Genomic DNA, 23,689 nt, shown 5'->3' with positions numbered 1-23,689 from the left:
GAGTGGACAGTTCGGTCTCGAGATGCGTTTTTTCTGGGTCCAACGCATAAATTGTCAGAATTAGCTTTCACTTGCAGTTTCGCGAAGATGGAATCTGGCAACTGTATATGGCTGGTATAGTCTACTTTTTAAAGCCACATGACATTGTGCGTGCATGAATGGCTTTGGTTGTCAGGGAAATCTCAGAGCCAGTGCGATGTAGGAAATCTCTTCACTACACTTCAGCCGGACAGCTGAGGTAAATTAGTTGACGCTATTTAAAACATAAGGGCGGGACATACGCAGTTTTGATGGACACTTCTCAAGGCCAATGGAGATACTTGTTAAACAGATAGCCTGATTAAATATCTTTTCATTGGTCATTTTGATGCACAATTCATACAGTAGGAAGAGATCATTTGGCGCATTTCATCTATGGTAAAAAGTCAACATTGTTTTTCATCGGACAGCAATGAAAGGCTACTTGACAGCCTGAGTCAAAAGTACCAACTCCCATGTTTTTACAATGTTCTGATGTCAAGACATGGCTAGAGCATGTTTCTCATGGTTGCTAGGGTGCACTGGATGGTTGCTAGGGTGTGGCTAGGCAGTTGTCAATGTGATACTTAAAGACAGCTTGCAAGTTAATTGAACCCACCCCCAAGTCTCTATGATGTTTTGGTGTAGAGATATGGGTACTGCATTATGGTTACAAGGGTGACCCCATCTGGTTGCTAGGCAGTTTCCAGGGTCCATCCAACCATTTTCTTTACCGCTTAGTCCATTAGAGTCGCGGTGGCAATAGGGAGAGCAGAGAGGAACAGACATTCCTGTCCCTTGCAACTTCCTCCAACTTCCTCAGGCCAACTTGGAGATATAATCTCTCCAGCAGGTCCTGGGCCGACCTTGGGGTCTTGTCCCAGTTGGCCGTGCCTGGAACACCTCCAATGGGAGGCACCCAGGGGGTATCCTTACCAGATGCCCGAATCACCTCAACTGGTTCCTCTCAATGCGGAGGAGTAGCGGCTCTACTCTGAGTTCCTCCCGGATGGCCGAACTCCTCACCCTGTCATGAAGAGTGAGTCCTGCCAACCTGTGGAGAAAACTAATTTCAGCCGCTTGTATCCGTGATCTTATTCTTTCGGTCATTACCCAGAGTTTGTGACCATAGGTGAGGGTAGGGATGTAGACCGACTGGCAAATAGAGAGCTTTGCCTTATGGCTCAGCTCCCCCTTCACCACTACTGTCCGGTACAGCGACCGCATTACTGCTGCCACTGTTCCCAGTCTGCAGCCGATCTCACACTCCCTTCTCCCCTCACTCGTGAATAAGACCCCAAGATACAGTACTTAAACTCCTCTACCTGGGGTAAATTTTCTCCCCTTACCTGAAGGGGGCATGCCATCCTTTTCCGTGAGTGAACCATGGACTCAGACTTGGAGGTGCTGATCCTCATACCAACTGATTCACACTTGGCTGCAAACCATTCCAGCGCGTGCTGGAGGCATCCATGTGACGGTGCCAAAAGGACAACATCATCCGCAAAAAGCAGAGACATCACCTTCCGGCACCCACATAGAATGCCCTCCTGACCTCGGCTGTGCCTCGATATCCTGTCCGTGAAAATCTCAAACAGGATGTTTCCAGGGTTATACTAAAAAAGCTGCTTGCTAGCCTGAGTCAAAAGAGCCCACCCCCATGTCTCTATGACATTCTGATCTGGAGATACACCTCTTAGCCATTTTGAATCAAAGTCATTGGGGTTGGTTACTAGGGTGCTCTAGATGGTTGCTAGGGCATGTCTAGGAAGTTTCAAAGGGGATACATAAAAACTGCTTGCTAACCCGACTAAAACGGTCCAAGCCCCATGTCTCAATGGCATTCTGATCCGGAGATATGATCCCACAAATTTCTCGTCAATGTTAAGTCTATGCAATGTTATCAGGTGATTTTGAAGCCTATATTTTAGGAACATTAAGATTTTTGCAATGTTACTTTATTATCATGACAATTAAACACATTTACCACCAAATTGTCATTAGCATTATGGATTTGGATGTTTTACTTTTGAGTTCATTTTGAGTTTAACATTGAGTTTATTCTTAATGGTGATTCTCATTAGATTCTTGTCACTATTATACAAACAAATCTTAATGGTCGTAAAAAGGCTTATTTAAAAAAAAATATATATATTTTCTTATTTTTTCATTTTAATTCTGGGGTTAAAACTAAGACCTGTACATGTTTTTGAAAGGTTTCATGAGATTCACCCCAATATAGCCTGTTCTTTTCCCATATCACAAATGTATAGCAAGTTTGTCTTAGTCCTCTGCACACAAACACGTGTACACATGTAAACACAGACAGACACATTCACTTCATACCACGTATCATTACTTTGTGTATTTATGAAGTTACAGAGGATAACAGACACTTTGTGTTCTTGACAGTCTTTCTTATTCAACTCAAGTCACTCCTGCAGATTCACACACCAGGCCCAAAAGCAAGCCAGTGGAGAAAGGGCCAGTGTCTGGCAGGTGGTACTGAATCCAAACACTCACTCAAGCACAGAGAAATCCTTTCACTAGTGATTCTGCCTTCTGCAAAGACAGCTATACCCCACAATAAAAATAATACTATTATCAATAAAACATATTATGAAACTGTAGTTTGTTTTGACACAGCGCTAACATTTTATTGCTTTTTTATTCTAGTCAACCCAAACTGTCAGTAGGCTAGATGATGGGTTGTCTCTGATCTCAAGTGGGACATTCCTGGCTGGCTAAAGTCACCAGTGAGCACTGGTTCAAGTGCTTATGGGAATGATCTCTTATACATCCTGGATTTAATAAACAAAAACATTGCTTTGTCCCAAATTAGAACACATCTGTTCCCTAAAAAGACATTTGCTGGAACTGGAATTTATTTCCTTCCATTTTGTTGATAATTTTTTTATTAAAATCCATGGAACTGAATGCCCCAATCTCTAACATGTATTTGATTATAGATTATCATTAATAACATAAATAATGACAAAATCTGAGCCTGAGAGACAGTTCTTTATGTTTCTTTTCCCTTTAAGATTAAGACAAAAAAAAAAAAGAAGAAAAAAAAAGAAAATTAAGGCATGATTTTCTATGAAGCTTTTCAATTATGTTCACTAGAGACTTTAAGACATTTGATACTTTACAGACATTACAGTATGATTTTCTGTGAAGCTGCTTTGAAACAATGTGTATTGTGAAAAGTGCTATACAAATAAAAAATGACTTGACTTTTGAATGAATGCTAAATGTTCAGATAAAGATAATTCCAGATAATCAGAGAGTGTAACTACAGGCAGTGCAGAGTGTGCAGCCGCACTGGTGTGTGGGGAGAGATGGAGGCTGGAAAGCAGCTGCGGACTGGCCATTGGGAGAACCAGAACTTTCACCGTGAAATGGTGCTGCAATATGATGAAGGGGGCCATGAAACGGTGCCACGATGTGCAAAAAGGGACAGCGAAACACATTGCCACCAACACCAATCGGTGCCTTGCACTGGGGCCCTTAAGATCAAAGTTACGCCACTGATCAGAGATTAACAATATTAATAAATGTTAATGTGTGAGACAGTGGCATAAACCTCAGACAGAAAAGTGTGCTCCTCTTATATCCAGCAGACGGTATGATGCATGGATTAACATGAGCTGTGGTTTGTGGGTCGCTTCAAAAGGCGAGATATATTGCCAGCACTGAGTGATTTTTTTAATTCACTGTAACTGTGGCATACCACAGCCCCTATCGACATGCAAGCAGACATACCAACACCCACATGTTTGACAAGAAAGTCAAAACTTTTCAGTTTCACTCATCTTGCAGGAAAACTAAAAAAAAAAGAAACTTGTGCTGCCTTCAAGTCCTCCTGGGAACCATACTCATGAGTAGTAAGAAGTTATTTTTAAGGGATTATAGCTGGAAAAAAATTATGTGCAAATTCCTATTTCTTTCTCTCTTTTTAATTTATTGTTAAGATAGGAATCTTTTAGCACCATTATAACAAAATGAAAAGCAATGATGTTCATTAGATGTGCAATTGATGCTATATATATTTTATTATTCTCTTGCATCCACAGAGAATGATGGGAAATGCAGTTTTGTCGCAAAAGCTAAATGAGTAGCATCTGGCCAGCTTTATCACTATACTTCCTTAACAGTACAAATAATAAAAACAAATTATTCATGTATTCCTATCTCATAAATATTATTATTCTAACATGATTTTAACAGACTGATCACACTGTAAATTCAGTGACAGTGGGTCGAAAGTTCTCCAGCTAAAATCAGTCTGTGCTAACCAAAATTCAAACCACTGTCCACAGCAAATTACGTAATACAGTCAACAAGAATGCATATTTTATTAACTCAACACCCTAACCCAAACCCCAACCCTAAACCTAGCCATTAATGGAGTAAAAATGTAACTTTCAAGTGAAAATGCAACCTTCATATGTTCATTGTTGTTTATGTGATAATTATTACTTCCGGGTTTCCATGGGACATTAACCCGTGTCTTGGATGTTACTTGTGCAACATGCTAAAGGACCAAAGGGGAAGGTGAACACACTTGAATTAATGCAAAAATGTCTGATGGGGGATGATGCTTGTCTGTAATTCAGAAGAATGGCGTCGATTTTTAGGGTACTTGAACATTCGGAAGCAACATGCCAATTTCCCGTATGATCATGTTGACTTAAAGGTAGCATTAATACAAGTTAGTTCTTAGTATGAAGACTCAATAAGACTTTTCATGGTACAAAAAAGTCAAGCAAATCTTTTTTACACTGTTGTTTTGTGAGACTTTTGCAGATTCACCCAGTTCAAATTCTTACATGACCAATTAAACAACAAACAACTTTTATTTGTATTTCAAAAACAGATCAGCATATAATAATTTTCAGGCTGATGTTTTTTTGTCCTCTGCCAGGTCACAAGCAAGTCCAATTTGCTCTCCCCAATAGAATCCATGATTTGCCAACATTAACAGAAACAACACTCCTTTCCCTTTCCCTATTTTCCTATTTACAAGAAAATAAGTATGGTGTTCTTTAGCTTGCAAGCCTCACCCTTTTTCCTCCAAACATAATGGTCATTATCGACAAACAGTTCAATTTCTGTTTCATTAGACAAGAGGACATTTATCCAAAAAGTAAGATCTTTGTCCCCATGTGCACTTGCAAACTGTAGTCTGGCTTTTTTATGGCAGTTCTGGAGCAGTGGCTTCTTCCTTGCTGAGCAGCCTTTCAGGTTATGTCGATATAGGACTCGTTTTACTGTGGATATAGATACTTGTCTACCTGTTTCCTCCAGTATCTTCACAAGGTCTTTTGCTGTTGTTCTGGGATTGATTTGCACTTTTCGCACCAAACTACATTCATCTCTAGGATACAGAATGTGTCTCCTTCCTGAGCGGTACGATGGCTGTGTGGTCCCATGGTGTTTATACTTGCGTGCTATTGTTTGTATAGATGAATGTGGTACCTTCAGGCATTTGGAAATTGCTCCCAAGGATGAACCAGACTTGTGGAGGTCCACTATTTTTTTTCTGAGGTCTTGGCTGATTTCTTTTGATTTTCCCATGATGTCAAGCAAAGAGGCACTGAGTTTGAAGGTAGGCCTTTAAATACATCCACAGGTACACCTCCAATTCAGTACACCTCCTATCAGAAGCTAACTGGCTTGACATCATTTTCTGGAATTTTCTAAGCTGCTTAAAGGCACAGTTAACTTAGTGTATGTAATCTTCTGACCCACTGGAATTGTGATATAGTCAATTAAAAGTGAAATCTGTCTGTAAGAATTATCTGTCTGTAAACAATTGTTGGAAAAATTACTCATGTCATGCATATAGTAGATGTCCTAAATGACTTGCCAAAACTAGTTTAGCTAATATTAAATCTGTGGAGTGGTTAAAAAATGTGTTTTAATGACTTCAACCTAAGTGTATGTAAACCTCTGACTTCAACTGTATATTTTTCCATTTGCTGTTTTTATGCCCCTTGAAGGTCCCTACTGAGGGATTGTGCTCGTTCTTGTGGCCATGAGCACAGGTGCCAGCATGCAGGTTGCATACTTGTGGAGGGGCAGGCAACATCTGAACAAATGCCATTGAGATGTTAGCGCATAGCTTCCTCCAGGTATTTTAAACATCCTTATTAATACAAAGATTTGCCAATAGTTCAAGTCTGCTACAAACAAGAACATTGACCATTAAACAATTTCTCCACACATTAAATGTCAAGCTTGTTCATCTCTCAGAAGGTCTTACATACTTCATTCCCTCCTTTAGACTGGACACAACTCAGTGTGAGGAGCATGAATATGTGCTTGCTACAGCTAGACAGTCTGTTGTAATGTTAGTACACAAGCCTGGAAGATACTGCTGGACATTGAACAATGGAGATCAAGCATTCACTCAAGAAATGAAACAATCTAGTGCACTTGTTGAACCCTTTACAGTAGACAAGGATGTCTACAGGGTGTTTTTTAACCCCTCAACAAGACCAAATTATCAACAATGGAAAACAGATAGTGACCTGAAGAATGGCTATTGTTAAAGCTCTTGCAATGCCAGAGATTACACACAAGCCATCACCACAAATATGCTAAATGGTGAAAGTTAATACATTATTTAATTTCTAAAGTGTAGGGTGACGAGACATTCCAGTTGAACAAGTACAGTCTAGATTTCACAAGGGGTGTTCCAGTATTTACTTTAACTGTTAATTCACATGCAAATGTCCAAATGTACAGAAACAATATGTTTGTTGTTATTTATTTTATTTTATGCATTTGCTCTTACTAGTACATCCCTTCACCAATTGCGTCCTTGTGCTAAAAAAAGCTAGATGCAACACCACAAATAGAACAGAACGCAAGTGTCTCGAGTCCTTCTACTTTGACACAATGTCTAAAAAGCATGTTGCTCCTGCATGACATGCTGAAAAACAGCAAGACACGGTGCAACATTCAAAGACATCATCTAGTACATGTTTACATAAGAAAACAACTGAAAAATAGCATGAACGGGTGCAAAAACTAGTTCGGTATGAATGGCCCCCTTACACTTCTTAATTTTTTTTTATTTTTTATTTTTTGTGTGGATAATTTACTATCAGTTAGACAGTAGGCATATATACTGTATAAATATAGAGTATAAAACCAAATATATACCAAAGTTTCATTGAAAATGAAATTGGGATTGATGTCTCTGTGAAAATACACCATTTAATCTACATTGTAAATTTGTAATAACTAATAATGACAATATAGATATCTCAAAAATCATACAATCACAGTGAATCAAAACATTTTTTTTTTAACCTGATGTGCGTAATGATGTTAAAATACTTTCTCCTATCCCAGCTTAATATGAAGAGAAAACTATAATTAAACCATTTGTTAATTGCATTTAATTGCTTAATCTGAACAACCTCTCCATCACTATTGGATTTCCAGGAGCTCTAGGAATTACATTGTTACGACTCAAGATGGCGCCGAGTATGGCTGCTGCGTTGCGAGCTCCGACACAACATAGTAATGTTTTGTTTGTTTTGTTCACAATTCTTATGTTTTTTGTCTTGGATGTTGTCTGCCTTATTGTCTACGACAGACAAACTCTTTTGGACATTGTTTCAGCAATTTCACACCGTAAACCGGACTTCACATTCCTCAATGCCGACCCGCTGTTTACAAACACGCAAGCGGAGCCCTTTGTCTGGGCAGCACGGCCGCGGAAACGCAAAAGGAAAAGGGGAAACAGAGCCGGCGTTCTCATCAGAGTAAGACGCCGCGCAAATCGACCCCCGCTACCCACTATTCTACTGGCAAATGTTCAGTCTCTGGATAACAAGCTCTGCGAGCTGAAAGCGCGGATCTCTTTCCAATGAGATACAAGGGACTGCTGCATTATCTGCCTTACGGAAACTTGGATGTCTGCGGAGATTCCAGACTCAGCCATTGAACCCGCGGGGTTCTCCGTGCACCGAGCGGACAGAGTGAAAGACCTCTCAGGTAAAAGCAGAGGTGCTGGTGTATGTTTTATGATCAACAAATCCTGGTGTGATCAGAGGAACGTACATTCTATCAAGTCTTTCTGCTCTCCTGATCTGGAATTTCTTATGCTTCTGTGTCGACCATTCTGGCTACCGAGGGAATTCACAGCGGTCATTATCGCTGCTGTGTACATTCCCCCACAAGCCGACACAGACCGGGCACTCAAGGAACTGTATGGGAGTATAAGTGAGCAGGAAACCATGCACCCTGAGGTCGCGTTCATTGTGACCGTGGACTTTAATAAAGCCAGTTTCAAATCAGTCGCACCAAAATACCACCAGCACATTAGTTTCAACACATGAGGGGACCGGGTTTTGGACCATTGCTACTCTTCCTTCCGGGATGGCTACAAATCCCTCCCCCGCCCACCATTTGGCAAATCGGACCACTCTTCCATTCTGCTTCTCCCCGCTTACAGGCAGAAATTGAAACAGGAAGCACCCACCCTCAGAACGATCCAGACTTTAAAGGGAATAAAAACTTCACCATGAACACCGCTGCCTCTCTCCCGGATGAGCTAAATAATTTTTATCCTCGTTTCGAGGGAAATAACACCGCCCTCGTGGAGAGAGCTCTCGCGGCTGAAGCTACAGAGGTTAGTTCACTCTCCGTCTCTGTAGCGGATGTAACCCGATCCTTCTGATGGGTGAATATCCGCAAAGCCGCGGGCCCAGACGGCATTCCGGGCCGCGTCATCAGAGCGTCCGCGAACCAGCTGGCTGGTGTTTTTACGGACATTTTCAACCTTTCCCTCTCTTTGTCTGTAGTCCCCACATGCTTTAAAACATCCACCATTGTGCCTGTTCCAAAACAATCAAAAATAACTTGTTTAAATGACTGGCGTCCTGTTGCTCTGACCCCCATCATCAGCAAATGCTTTGAGAGACTAATCAGAGATTACATCTGCTCTGTGCTGCCTCTCTCTCTTGACCCGCTGCAGTTTGCTTACCGCAACAACCGCTCCACTGATGATGCCATTGCATCTACAATACACACTGCTCTCTCCCACCTGGAAAAAAGAACACTTATGTCAGAATGCTGTTTGTAGACTACAGCTCAGCATTCAACACCATAGTGCCCTCCAAGCAAGATGAGAAACTCCGGGCTCTGGGCTTAAACAGCTCGCTGTGCAGCTGGATCCTGGACTTCCTGTCAAGCAGACGCCAGGTGGTTAGAATAGGCAGCAACATCTCCTCATTACTGACCCTCAACACTGGAGCCCCGCAGGGCTGTGTTCTCAGCCCACTCTTGTATTCCCTGTACACACATGACTGTGTGGCAACACATAGCTCCAATGCCATCATTAAGTTTGCTGATGACACGACGGTGGTAGGTCTGATCACTGACAATGATGAAACAGCCTACAGAGAGGAGGTGCACACTCTGACACACTGGTGTCAGGAGCACAACCTCTCCCTCAACGTCAGTAAGACAAAGGAGCTTGTGGTGGACTTCAGGAGAAAAGACAGAGAACACAGTCCCATCACCATCAATGGAGCACCAGTGGAGAGAGTCAACAGCTTCAAGTTCCTGGGTGTCCACATCACTGAGGAACTCACATGGTCCATCCACACTGAAGTCGTTGTGAAGAAGGCTCATCAGCGCCTCTTCTTCCTGAGACGGCTGAGGAAGTTTGGAATGAACCGCCACATCCTCACACGGTTCTACACCTGCACTGTAGAGAGCATCCTGACTGGCTGCATCTCCGCTTGGTACGGCAATAGCACCGCCCACAACCGCAAAACATTGCAAAGGGTGGTGCGAACTGCCAGACACATCATCGGAGGTGAGCTTCCCTCCCTCCAGGAAATATATACAAGGCGGTGTGTGAAAAAAGCTCGGAGGATCATCAGATCCAGACTCCAGCCACCCGAGCCATGGGCTGTTCTCACTGCTACCATCAGGTAGGTGGTATCGCAGCATCAGGACCCGCACCAGCCGACTTCATGATAGCTTCTTCCCCCAAGCAATCAGACTTCTGAACTCTTGATCTCCCACGATCAAATACATCAGCACTGCACTTTATAACCATTACTCTTATATCTCACACCGGTCTGTCATAAATTATATAATTATTATATATATTCTCTCTTAACAACTGACTATCAACCAACAGCTGAAAGTCAATACAGTACAATACTGTACATTCTATTTATACTATATATACTTTTTTATATATTTTTATTTTGTATTTTTATTGAATCATGCGTATCTATATAGTGCATATTGTATACTGTACAGTGTATGTTATTATTTGTATATTGTTGAGTGTAATTATGTGTATAGCAGATGTTTAAATTGTGTTGTGTTAATTTGATGTTATTGTAAATTGGTATATGTCTCATCACTGTCACGACTGCTATGTTGATCGGAACTGCACCCAAGAATTTCACACACCATTGCACTTGTGTATATGGCTGTGTGACAATAAAGTGATTTGATTTGATTTGATTTGACATTGATATGGCATGTCAATGCATTCCACTGTTTGTAAAGCAGGTACTGGGTTTATTTACAAGTTGAGATCACTTTATCAAAGAATAACAGGTCACAATTTATATTAGGTGGCCTTAACTTCTATGTACAAACAATAAATACAAACAAGACTATGTATTTACTGTGTAACTACATGTTGTTCTGCAAAATTCCCACATTTGCTGCTACTGAGGTTGAGGTACGGGTATGTTTAGGAGTAAGGTTAGGGTTAGAGTTAGGATTAGAGGTTAGAGTTAGGTTTTGGGGTAAGGGTTGGGTTAAGGTCAGGGGTAAATTTAATAGTGTAACTACAAATGTAATTACAATGCAGCAACATATATGTACATACTAAGTACATTGTATCAAATGGTTAAGTACATAGTAGTTAAGGCCACCTAAAATAAAATGGGTCTGAATAAAATATCTGGTCAATTTTCAATCCAGCCGGGCAAGGCAACAAAATCAAACAAACTAAAGTCCTACCACTGAGATTAGGCAACATTTATTAATTTTGCAGATGCTTTAATCCAAAGCAATTAACAATGCATTTAAGCTACAGATTTTTAGCAGTACATCTATTACTCCTAGGGATGTAACCCAGTACCTTCACATTTCTGGCTCAATGTTCTACCATTTGAGCTACAGGAACACTCAAACTATTTGAACTTAGTCAGTATCAGTGAAACTTTAAAGAAGAGTATTCTACTCTTTACATAACTTTACCTGTGTGTGCCGAAATTCACATGCAGCTGAACCAAACTGAGAATTCAAAGTATTTAACATAAGAGTGATAAATGTCAAACTGCCACAAGGAAATGTTATATATTTCAGTTTGACAAATTAGATATGGGGCTCCTGAAGTCATGCAGATGGAGTTGAAATATGAACTGCTTTCAGATCTTAACAAAGCCTTAAATAAATATATTAACAAACTTAGCTTGGAAAATCAGTTTGAACTATGTTTAGAAGGTGTGTTGAACAGGTGTGTTGATCTATGGCTTTGCACGCAGATGTGGTTAATGATAAAGTGGTTGCACGGCACAGGAGCAACTATAAACATAAACACACAACTTGACTAAGCAGTCTTGACCTCTTCAGGCATGCAAACAATGACATGCTACCTTATGACTGGAGGGATGGTCATTTGCCTTGCACGAAATGCACTAAATTAAGTGCTGTCCCCTTAGCTATTCCAGACTCGTACTGACCGGAGCCCTTCTGGAACTCACACCACTCACCTTCACTCTCCAGAATCTGCCCAAACTGTTTCTGTGTCACACAAGGCTGTAAAACCTGCATATCTAACAAAAACCCACAAAATACTGTTCAAAGGCAACTAAGCTGTATATTTAATGTTTATATGGTGTCCACCATAGTGTGTAACCAGCCAAAGACAGTCTATCAGGAAAGAACTCACATTAAAGTATCAGGAAGTGATAAATAAATAAATACATACACACATATACAAATAAATACATACATATAAATATTTAAATATGTGGTTAATTATGTAGTTAATAATTAATCAGCATACACTGAAAAAAATGCTTTGAATATAAACAATTTAATCATGTATTGTACATCCGTTCCACACGAATCAATTAAGTTACATCAACATATTTTTTCCTCTTGATATAGCTTATTAATTCTTTGTCAGAAAACATAATTTGTTCATGCAATTTCAACATAATGGAATAAAGTTATTTTAAATGACACAATTAAGTAGCCGCAAAGTGATTTTATGTGTCAATATGATTCATTTCTTCAGTTTTATTTTTGTGTCACATTACTGATTTATGTTAGAAGGTGCTAGTTACAGTAGCTAATTTTTAGGTAGAAATAGATACATTTGCATGGTACATGCTAAGTAGTAATTGGTCCTTGACTAAAGCAATATAAAGTATGTAGTTTGTCTACCTGTCTTCAACCTTAGCAACAGTTTCACTCTTCGCCACAGTTGAAACCCAGTTCTAAATCTCAAAATAACAACAATAAACACTATTAAGTTGCCCCCTTTTCTCGTATGGCTCAAAAATGTACAAAATAATGCTTAATTTCAAAATGTTTACTCTCCCCATCATGTCCTAAGCAAAGCATACTGGGAACTATTAATCCCCTGCCCAAATCCCCTTGGCCATGTTGTAAAACATAATTGATTGGTTCACATTCACCTTACATAATGATTGCACATTTTAGAAAATTACATAAATCGAAAGCAAGGAAAACAAGTTTAGAAGAGAAACACAATTTTGTTATGTATATTACAAATAATATAATTTAAACCGAACAACCTGCGTTTTTTTTTTTTTTTCAGTGTATCATGTTATTAATTACATTAAACATTGTTATTAATTAGATTAAACATTTTAATTTATTGACAGCCCTAATATATATATATATATATATATATATATATATATATATATATATATATATATATATATATATATATTTGTAACTAATTATTTGTAGTATTTATCTCTATTTTTGATAATTTTTATTTATTCATTATAAATAAATAAATAAATAATACATAAATATTATACAGTGCGCTAAAAAAGTCCACATTAAAAACCTGGTATTTTTTCCTTTGAAACCTAGAAAATAAACAGAAAGCTTCAGGACTTTAAAACATTTCAAACAAAAATGATATGATCTATGATGCAAAATGAAAAATAAATATTTAGGAAGATGCACTATTTCTAGGTCACTAATCAAATCAGTCAATGTGTGACAAAGACCATGTTAAGTGCTTTGTACAAAAGGTCAGATTTCCTTGCTTCCATTAAAGCACACAAGATTCTCTTTGGAACATTCCCAAATCATGCTGGATAATATGAATCATCAGGTTTTGCACAAACTTGCGGAGTCCATGCCAGCTTGAGTACATGCTGTCACTTAAGCAAAAGAAGGATAAACCAAATATTAAGAAATTCTGCAATTCATGTACATGCAACTTTTCACTCAAATTGTTATGCTTAAAATATATTTGCAGTGAAAATAAGCATTATCTATATTAGAAAAATAAAAGAATAGAAATACAAGAACAGAAGAAAATTAATAGGCTAAAATCTTTTCCCTATATCTCAAACTTAAAAATGCAATATAACATATACACTTTTTTTTTTTTTTTTTAAAGTTGCAGGGAGTGAGTCAAGAATATATTGAGAAATAAAAATAAAAACATGGGCTCCACCTTGGTCAGGGTAAGTGATAATACCAGATTAAAATCTATGTTTGGTCCTTTCTCAGGGAATTCCTAAAGCATTAAAGCAATGCTGCAGTTTTTGGCTTGCACAATGAATCTTCATGGTTCACATACAGTACATGTGACCTGAAGCATAGCGCTGATTCTTCCATCAGTGTTACAGCTTATTCTCCCAACATTGTGCCATATAACCTTCACCTGAACCTTGTCTCTCTGTGCATCAGTATGAGGCAAGGGAACATATTCTTATCAACCTAAAAGTTGCAACATTCAAGTTAAATTCAAATGATCCATACAAAGCACATACCTGGCATATGACTCTATGCTGTAATTGACACTTGAAATATATTACTGTCATGTTCCAGGAGAAGAATGGGGAAATCTACCATTAACAGGAGAAAATGTACCTTGGTGATAAAAAAATCAAATGGTGATAAACTAGTGATAGACCGATATATTGGCTAGGCCAAAAAATTTGCAGATATTTGATCATTTTGAGATTATTGGCATCAGGCAATAACCATACCCACTTGGTCAATTAATAGAAGCATCTCTTGTGTCAATTCCAAAGTCTACTAACAGCCTTGTCAATGGATAACGCACAATTTGTTTTTGTTGTTCTTTTTTCAGGTTAACATTGTGTAACACTGTATGTTCAATTTCAGCATATGCATTGTTATAACTAAATTGTATCAGCCTTCATCACATACAGTATATACAGTATCAGTATTATATTAGCCATCGGCCGCCCCGCTCTCTAGTTTTCGGCATCATTGGTCAATTATTGCTATAGACTATTGTGATTCTACTTTGCTATACTGTGATTATTTGTTATACTGTGAAAATTTTCTTTTTGGCCTTTTTCATAAATATATTGTATTAATATAGATTTATTATAGATAAAAGTGTAGAGAGAACAGAAAACATAGGGTATAAAGAGGCATATTGGGAAATGTCATAAGCCATAAGAACTCATGTCACCCACATAAGCAACACAGTCCAATGTGTCTGAACATTTGTGTCAACTGCTAGACAACAGGTCAGATGATTCAATTTATGGGGATCCAGGCAATATCTTCAAATGCAAGATTTTGTATTTTAGGATCACATTAAACTCCTAGGAGAGTCGTCCAGTATAAGCAAGTGTGGATTGTTCTTTTAAGTGTTCAAATGTTAACAGAGTTTAAAGACAAAGAACTAATAAAGGTTCTGAAAAAAATAAAAAGTATGAGCCCCCAGTCTTTAAAGATGAAGTGTCTAAATTCTACAGCACTAGCATTTAAGCAAACAAAATTAATAATAATAATAATAATAATAATAAAAATAAAAAAATGGTTCAAACTAGTTTCCTGAACACATTCTCCATCTTCTGTTGGTCGTAAAACAAATAGTCCACCCCATGCCATTGGTTGAACTATTGCTGTTGTGTCAGGCTGGTCAGGATGCTCAAACAGAGCAATGTTTTCATAGTGCCACAAATACACAGTGTTTACACTTCTCAGGTAAATCAAACTACAAATAGCAAATAGCTAAAGTAAGCTAATGGGATAGGTGAAAGTATTTAAAAAACAGGAAAAAATACACACTTCAGTTTTAAACCACCACACCAGTAAAAATTCCAACCTAGTCTCATAGAATGAACGTAACTATATCTATATTTTTATACCTACTTTCAAACAAATCATGAGTACAATGGCTGATTATGACTATATTAACACTTATTTCTCAGTCTATTTACTCACACACTGCTAAGTAAGGGATAATGTACAGTCAGGCGGTTGTTATCGCACAATAAACCCCAACAGGGTATTCAGGACACCGGTGCAAAGTGAAGGAGTCTTGTATCATCCTGAAGGGGTTTATTTTGCGATAACCAACTGGCTGAACATTATCTCTCTTATTACATGGCTACTAACCAAATAAATAAATACATGGACATAAAATATTGATTTGCACTGAAATTATGTAATCTGAGAAGAAAGAAATTGCTGAACAGCTGGAATCAACCTCTGGTTTGCAGAGTTCTGTTTGTGTTTATTTTGTGAAAATGAAACATCTGACTCCTCAATATTCAGCCTATTACAAGACTACTATGCCAAATAAATAAATAAATGCACATAAAACTTTGATTTGAGTTCAAATTATTTTATTAGCTTACTTGTAGAGATCACAAAGTGAGCCGAGAAGCAGGAGAGACAGCTCAAAGAATGTGGATGAGCGACCTGATACGTCTTAATCCCCAGACGTGCGGTTGTTACACTATAAAAAGTGATTTTGATTTTAAAAAATTTACATGAATTTATAAATATTACGGATATTTTATTTTTGAAATTATGGCTCAGACTTGTATAAAAAATATTGGGTACTGTCACGGCTCCGGTGATTTCGCCGATTTGTTTTGTTTGTTTTGTCCAAAACAATAAATTCCATATTGTTTGTTTAATAAATTCCATAAACGTTTTCTCTACTCTTGGGTCTGTTTGTTCTCCCTACTGCATCGTTACAGAACAATCTAGCCAGTATGGACCCAACAGAGGAATCTACTCTTCGCTCCACCCTCTCTCAGCAGGGAGCCCTGCTGGGATGTCAGCAGGACCAGATCTCTGCTTCGAACCGGTCCTTCGCAGCTCACAGAGCTCACCTCCTTTGTGCAGCAGCTCCGCCTATTTCCTGATGCTGGGCCCCCTTACGAGGCTTCCTTACCTGGATGCTTTGAAGCCTGCATTCCCCCTCCAGCCCCGTATTCAGGTGAGGCTGAATCCTGCAGCACATTCCTCTCACAATGCTCCCTGTTTTTCACGTTGCAAGCCCTCCACTTTCACTTCGGATACGATGAAGGTGGCCTGAGTTATTACGCTCCTCACCGGAAGGGCTGGTGAATGGGGCACTGCCATGTGGGACAACAGACATCCCTGCTGCATTTCATATCATGTTTTTTCCACGGAGCTCCAACAAGTGTTTGATCGCTCAGCTCAAGGTTGGGAGGTGGCGAGGGTCTTATCTGGACTGTCTCAAGGATATCGACGAGTCTCCAACTATGCAATTGAATTTCGCACCCTAGCTGCTTCGTGTGAGTGGAATGACCACGCTATGTGGGATCGATTTCTGCAAGGCCTTTTTACTCTTTGGATTTGCCTCCGTGCTTCGATGACTTGGTGGATTTATTCATTTTCTCTCCCCCATGTCTCGCAGGCGCGGCCGGCATGTATGATCGGCATTTCCATGGGAACATTGATTGTTTCCGGGGAAACGCTGATCATGCCAATGATTACAACATTGCAACACCTGTTCTCCTCTAATTCATGCCCTTCTTAAGCCCGTCTTTTTAGATGTTCCTGTCTCGTGTATCTGTTGGTTGCCCACGTGTCGGGTGTGTGGTTGCCTTCCAGTATTGCTGCATGTCAGCTGGTCTTCCATGGAGGATATCTCGTCTCTGCCCACGTGTTGGGAGTAGTATCACCCTCTTCAGCTGGGCACTGTTCTGCACCTCACTAGCTTCAACGGAGGATTCTACGAATCTGATCCTGACTTCTACAATGCACACACTCATCCTACAAACACACTCTTCAAGGATTGTCCCTGAGTGCAGCCTCAGCGAGCTCGCTGCCCTGTCGACTCTTCCTGCTGCTGCAGCCGATGCCGGGATCCTCGACATCCACAGTGACTGCCTTTTGTTTTTAATACATTCCATAAATGTTTCCTCTGCTCTTGGGTCTGTTTGTTCTCCCTATCTCATTGTTACAGGTACATTTAACTGATAAGTTAAGTTAAAAAAAGAAGAGAACCTAATTATTTTGGAAACTAATTATTAGAAACTAATATAACATTTTTCCAATTTTGTGGTTTGATTTATGGACACATTAATTTAAAGTAAACAACTGTTTATTTGACGACATTTTGGTGGACTGGTCGACACGTGAATTGTCTGCATGCAAAGCTAGCCATGTGCCCTAAATTTTCTTAGTAACTAGCATTAGCTACTTTGTTAAATCCATTGGCATACTGTTCATACACTGGCCTATATATTATATACATATAAACCTTTAACCTTTAAAACTAACAAAAATGAAGCCTAGCATTTAAAAAAGGTTAAACTGATATTTTTAAATGCATAACGTCCTGGTTACTTGCGTAACCTCCGTTCCCTGATGGAGGGAACGAGACGTTGTGTCGATGTAGTGACACTAGGGGTCACTCTTGGGAGCCCGAGACACCTCTGGTCTTTGATAAAAGGCCAATGAAAATTGGCGAGTGGTATTTGCATGCCACTCCCCCGGACATACGGGTATAAAAGAAGCTGGTATGTAACCACTCATTCAGGTTTTATGCTGAGGAGCCGAGACAAGGTCCGGCCATTTCAGCGGGTAGTTCAGTGTTGTGGCAGGAGGGACACAACGTCTCATTCCCTCCATCAGGGAACGGAGGTTACGCAAGTAACCAGGACGTTCCCTATCTGTCACTCACTCGACGTTGTGTCGATGTAGTGACACTAGAGGTCCCTATACGAAACGCCACAACTGGCTGAACTGTGTTACGTGAACTGGCGGTGTGTGACGGGCAGACCACTGTGTGCCTTGTAGCCAGCACACCAGGTCGACACGTAACCTCCCCCAACATAGTTATGAGTGTCGAACAGCCCTTTGGGAACAAGTCGACTACCCAAAAGATAGAGACAGGGTAACCCAGTCGTGGCCTCTTTTCCCCTTCTTTTTTTCCACTCCCTAAAAAAGAAGGGGGATTATCCGACTGGGCCGCCAGGTCTAGTCACGGAGACCACACCTCGCCCAAAGAGAGGGGGGATATTTAAGTGGAAAAATACGTCACATGGTCTTGACGACCAAGTGAAGAGTCTCAAGGTAGATCCTACCCAACGGGGGAGGAGTTACTACAAACATGGAGACTGGGGCAGAGGGGCTCTGCCCAAGGAAGATGCAGTTTGCCAACAGGGAAACGAATTAGCGGAAGATATACATCGCATGGGGTTTTACCTTACAGGGAACAGCCACATGCGGAGCACCTACCCCAGAACAGGGCTCTTAGTTAGCACGTGTACTGGGCCAGCAGCGAGTCTCTCCGAAATCTTGACTGCCACAGGGCTCGGAGGAAGTCAACCAGGGAACATAGTTTGTAAACACTACTGGGAATTAATGGCGCACGTCTTCAGCTCAAAAGAGATGGAAGGCGCTATGTGCAAGCGATACACCCAGCCGGCTATCCCGGGCTTATCCACTTGTATTGCGTGCCACTGCCTGGGACGAAACTGGTTCCACCTGGAGGTTATAGAACCTTGCAAAGGTGTTGGGTGTTGCCCAGCCCGCTGCTCTGCAAATGTCTGTTAGAGAGGCACCCCTGGCCAGGGCTCAGGAGGCCGCTATACCCCTGGTAGAATGGGCTTGTAGCCCTACCGGGGGCAGCATGTGCTGGGCGTGATATGCCATAGCTATGTCGTCAATGAGCCAGTGGGCGATCCTCTGCTTGGAGACAGCGCTTCCTTTCCGCTGTGCACCAAAGCAGACAAAGAGCTCCTCAGAGATTCTAAAGCTCTGCATGCGATCCAAATAGATGCGTAAAGCGCGCACCAGACAAAGCAATGACAGGGCTGGGTCTGCCTCCTCCTGGGGCAGCACTCACAGGTTCACCACCTGATCTCTAAAATGGGTCGTGGGAACCTTGGGCACATAACCCGGTCGGGGTCTCAGGATCACGTGAGAGTAGCCCGGACTGAACTCCAGGCACGTTTCGCTGACAGAAAATGCTTGCAGGTCTCCTACCCTCTTGATGGAAGTGAGCGCAGTCAGGAGGGCAGTCTTCAAAGAGAGTGCCTTAAACTCAGCTGACTGTAAAGGCTCAAAGGGGGCTCTCTGTAGACCCTGAAGAACTACAGAGAGGTCCCGTGAGGGAACGAGGCACGTTCTGGAGGGATTCAGCCTCCTGGCACCTCTCAGGAACCTGATGATCAGGCCGTGCTTCCCTAAGGACTTACTGTCGACTGCGTCGTAGTGTTGTACTATGGCGGAAACGTACACCTTCAAGGTGGAAGGGGACAGCTGCCCTTCCAACCTATCCTGCAGGAAGGAAAGCACTGATCCGATTGCGCATCTCTGGGGGTCTTCCCATCGGGAAGAACACCATTTAGCAAACATACACCACTTAAAGGCATACAGGCGCCTCGTAGAGGGGGTCCTAGCCTGAGTGATCGTGTCTACCACCGCGGGTGGTAGACCGCTTTGGTCTTCTGCGTCCCATCCAGGGGCCAGACATGGAGATTGACATGGTGCCCCGTCCCTGAGAAAGAAGGTCCTTCCTCAGGGGAATTCGCTGGGGGGGGCTGTCGCAAGGAGTGTGAGGTCCGAGAACCACGTCTGGGTGGGCCAGTAGGGTGCTACCAGGACGACCTGCTCCTCGTCCTCCCTGACCTTGCACAGGGTCTGTGCAAGTAGGCTTACTGGGGGAAATGCATATTTGCATAGGCCAGGGGGCCAGCTGTGTGCCAGCGCATCTATGTCGAGGGGGGCCTCGGTCAGGGCGTACCAGAGCGGGCAGTGGGAGGATTCTTGGGAGGCGAACAGGTGCACCTGTGCCTGTCCGAATCGACTCCAAATCAGCTGGACCACCTGAGGGTGGAGTCTCCACTCTCCCCTGAGGGTAACCTGCAACAACAGCGCGTCTGCTGTAGTGTTGAGGTTGCCCAGGATGTGAGTGGCTCGCAGCGACTTGAAGTGCTGCTGACTCCAGAGGAGGAGACGGCGGGCGAGTTGTGACATACAACGAGAGCACAGACCGCCTTGGCTGTAGACATATGCTACCGTTGCTGTGTTGTCTGTCCGAACTAACACGTGCTTGCCCTGGATCAACGGCCAAAACCTCTGCAGGGCGAGCAGAATTGCCAACAACTCGAGGCAGTTGATGTGCCAATGCAGTCATGGGAGTGTTCACAAGCCGGTGGCTGTGTGCCCGTTGCAAACAGTGCCCCAGCCCGTTTTGGAGGCGTCCGTCTTGACCACGACACGCCTGGAGACCAGTTCTAGGGGAACACCTGCCCGTAGAAATGAGAGGTTGGTCCAAGGGCTGAAAAGATGGTGACAGACCAGCATGATGACCACGCGATGTGTCCCATGGCGCCATGCCCATCTCGGGACTCGAGTCTGAAGCCAGTGCTGAAGCGGTCTCATATGCATCAACCCTAGCGGGTTGGCCACCGCTGAGGATGCCATATGCCCCAGGAGCCTCTGAAAGAGTTTCAGTGTCAGTTTTCTGTTTGAACGCCTTCAAACAGGCCAGCACCGACTGTGCGCGCTCGTTCATGAGGCGTGCTGTCAAAGAGACTGAGTCCAACTCCAAACCAAGGAAAGAGATGCTCTGAACCGGGAGGAGCTTGCTCTTTTCCCAGTTGACCCGAAGCCCCAGTTGGCTGAGGTGTGAGAGCAACAAGTCCCTGTGTGCACACAACATGTCCTGAGAGTGAGCTAGGATTAGCCAATCATCGAGATAGTTGAGAAATGCGAATGTCCACTTCCCTTAACAGGGCAAGGGCTGCCTCTGTGACTTTCGTGAAGACGAGAGGAGACAAGGACAGGCCGAAAGGGAGGACCTTGTACTGATTCGCCTGACCCTCTAATGCAAACCGCTGGAAGGGTCTGTGTTGAGGTAGAATCGAGATGTGGAAGTACGCGTCCTTCAGGCACCAATCTTGATGCCGGACGCTCGCCAGAATGCGTTTTTGCGTCAGCATCTTGAACGGGAGTCTGTGTAAAGCCCGGTTCAGTACTCGCAGGTTCAAGATTGGCCACAACCCACCGCCTTTTTTCAGTACGATGAAGTAGGGGCTGTAAAACCCCTTCTTCATCTCGGCCGGAGGGACAGGTTCTATCGCACCCTTACGTAGGAGGGTAGTGATTTCCGCGCACGAGGTATCAGCGTTTTCGTCCTTCACCAAGGAATTAATCATTTAAAATATTTTAAGATGTTAAAAATAGCACTTTAATAATTTTTAAGCCTTACAAAAATCAGTAAATTAGCTTTATATTATTAGTAGAATAAACATCTTGTGTTAAAATTCATCACGTGTCATATACTACCAAATCTGAGTCACTTCACATGATTTAATGAATGAGATTTCATTAAAAAAAACAAGGCTTAATTACTAACTAATTTGAGTCATTTCAAATGATTTAATTAAGGATTTTTCATTTTTAAAAACAAGGCTTAAAATGTTCTTTAAAATATTATGTGTAGTATTGTTACCATACTTCTTTAAAGTAGTTATCATATAGTACTTTTTACAGTGTACAGAACAATATCTGACCGCTGGATGGCACCACTGACCAATCAGAATCGAGTATTCCAGAAAGCCGTCTAATACATCATTTGAAAAACGATACATTTTAATGCTTGTATTACACACTCACCTACATTTCCACACTTATTCCAGTGTGATTAGCTTGCACGGTGGCTCACCTAACAGAGTGTTGAACTTTAGACTTGAATGTCTGTGGTTTGAGCCCAGAAAAGACACTTGAAACAAAAACTAAATGAAAGTGCCATAGAAGTGACACAAAATGACATGTTTGCTTCATAAAAAGAGGTGTTTTTCATGTTGCATTTGCATTTTAAAACACTATCAGTTAGGTTTAGGTGTTGGTTTAGGGTAAGGATGTCTGTTTTGTTCACCTCTCATTTATCTTTTAGAACACTATTGGTTAGGTTTGGGCTAAAGATTAAAGTTAGGGAAGTAAGTATAAAACATCCATCTAAAATTCACCTTAAAAACCTTGTCTGATTACAACATCATTTCACTCGCTTTTGCGCCACCTACTGGACATTTCACTGGAAACTGCAGCCAAACGTGTAATGCACCACGTATATTTTGGTTTGCAAAAATGTTGCCATGGTGACTTAAATTTCATGAGATCAGGCTAGAAAAATATACCACTGTAAAATCGAAATATTTAAGAGTGTTTCAATCAACTGAAACTGATGACCTTGATATTTTTAAGCCGCCTTGATGTTTTTATGCATGTTCTACTTAGAGAACAACATAAAACACAAAGTAAATACGTCAGTCTGAATATACTGTAAAATTCAAGATATGATCAACTATTTCAATAAACTTAAAGGAAAAGTTAACTAAAAAAATAATTTACTCATCATCATGTCTTTCTAAATCCCTATGACATCAAAAGCCATTGGTTCTCATGCATCTTGGGACCAATCGTGATGCAGAAAGTTTTGAATATGAATGAGATTTGAAAGCTATGGTGGAGAGGAGGATAATCAGCGAATTACTGTCTGTTCCTCACACATAGCTACTGTTTCATATGGCTTCAGAAGACTTAGAAAATAGTACATGAGTCATATGGACTACTTTTATAGTATTTTTGTCAGTTTTGAAGGTTGAAAGTATGACTCACAGTCCATTTTTCTTGTATGGAAAAGACCTTTGACATTTTACAAAACATTTAGTGTTGTGTACCTTGTAAAAAAGAAAATCTTATGGATTCAAATTACATTCACGTTGACAGAATTTTCATTTTTGGGTGAACTATCCCTTTAATTATTGAGTTACAAAGTGCAAAGGAGCAGTTCCACTGAATGTCACAACAGGTAGCCAATAGGCAGCCATCACCTCATTCTTTGAGTGACAGGTTAGTATACCTTCCCTTCATCACGTTCACTCTGCTTGGTTAAGGATTTTAATTACCTTGAGTGTAACCTCAGGTAGAAGTAGCCAGTCAGAAGGCTAGGCCGCAGCCATCTGCTGTCCTGTCACACAACTATTTTCATAATAAACAGCTCCATGTTGCTTTGGGAAACAAAGCAGCTACATGCTAAAAGTCCAGGCCCCAAACCCTCAGGCCCTTGAGTGTTTGTCAACAGAGCAAACAGTTGCAGTCATGGGTAATATGTTGTAAGGTGAAGCACCACAAGGTTGCA

General features: G+C 41.2%; 1 protein-coding gene across 2 annotated transcripts in view; it reads right to left on the bottom strand.

Annotated features, from left to right (window-relative positions):
• Nucleotides 1-23,689, bottom strand: part of epas1b (endothelial PAS domain protein 1b) — a 91,685-nt gene that overhangs the window by 54,666 nt on the left and 13,330 nt on the right. The gene's annotated exons all lie outside the window — the stretch shown is intronic.

The sequence above is a fragment of the Myxocyprinus asiaticus genome, chromosome 23 (genome assembly GCF_019703515.2).
Source record: "Myxocyprinus asiaticus isolate MX2 ecotype Aquarium Trade chromosome 23, UBuf_Myxa_2, whole genome shotgun sequence".
In the NCBI taxonomy this organism is placed as follows: Eukaryota; Metazoa; Chordata; class Actinopteri; order Cypriniformes; family Catostomidae; genus Myxocyprinus; species Myxocyprinus asiaticus.
This window is presented reverse-complemented; position numbering and strand designations above follow the sequence as displayed.